We start from the raw sequence: 814 nt of genomic DNA, 5'->3' as shown, positions 1-814 counted from the left end.
GGTATTTAAATACATACATTTAAGCCGATTTATTAGATGAAAATAAAGTAATCTCTTCTATACCAAAATGTCATTAGAAAAATTTATAAAATATTTTTAAATAGTGAAAAGTCATCTTAAAACTGGGTTGTTTTTATAGTTAGAAAATAACTTTTAAATATCCTCTTTATGTTCTTTAGAATTGTGTATTTCAAATGTAGGTTGCAAATACTAATATAAATTAATAATCTAGATCTCTATTTAGACTAAGCCTTTAAAGAAAATATGAAAATAATCTTCTAAATTGAAATGAATACATATTTTAAATGTAAACGCTTTACTAACTATTTTTAGAGATTTTAGAATTTTGATAGAAAAGCTTTTCTGTTTTATAAAATCAACCCAGCAAACACATTTGGTTTGTGAAATCCAACATATAACAACCTTTTAAAAGTCTTACAAACTTAAGACCATACTATAGATTAAACTATAGACTAGACTATAGACTATGCTATAGACTATACTATATATTATAGACTACAGACTAGAATATAGACTAGACTACAGACTAGACTATAGACTAGACTATAGACTAGACTATAGACTAAACTATAGACTAGACTATAGACTAGACTATATACTAGACTGTAGATTAGACTATATACTAGACTATAGACTAGACTATAGACTAGACTATAGACTAGACTATACTATGGACTAGACTATGGACTAGACTATAGACTAGACTATAGACTAGACTATAGACTAGACTAGACTATAGACTAGACTATAGACTAGACTATAGACTAGACTAGACTATAGACTAGACTATAGA

The sequence above is a fragment of the Lucilia cuprina genome, chromosome 5 (assembly GCF_022045245.1).
Source record: "Lucilia cuprina isolate Lc7/37 chromosome 5, ASM2204524v1, whole genome shotgun sequence".
Taxonomy (NCBI): Eukaryota; Metazoa; Arthropoda; class Insecta; order Diptera; family Calliphoridae; genus Lucilia; species Lucilia cuprina.
This window is presented reverse-complemented; position numbering follows the sequence as displayed.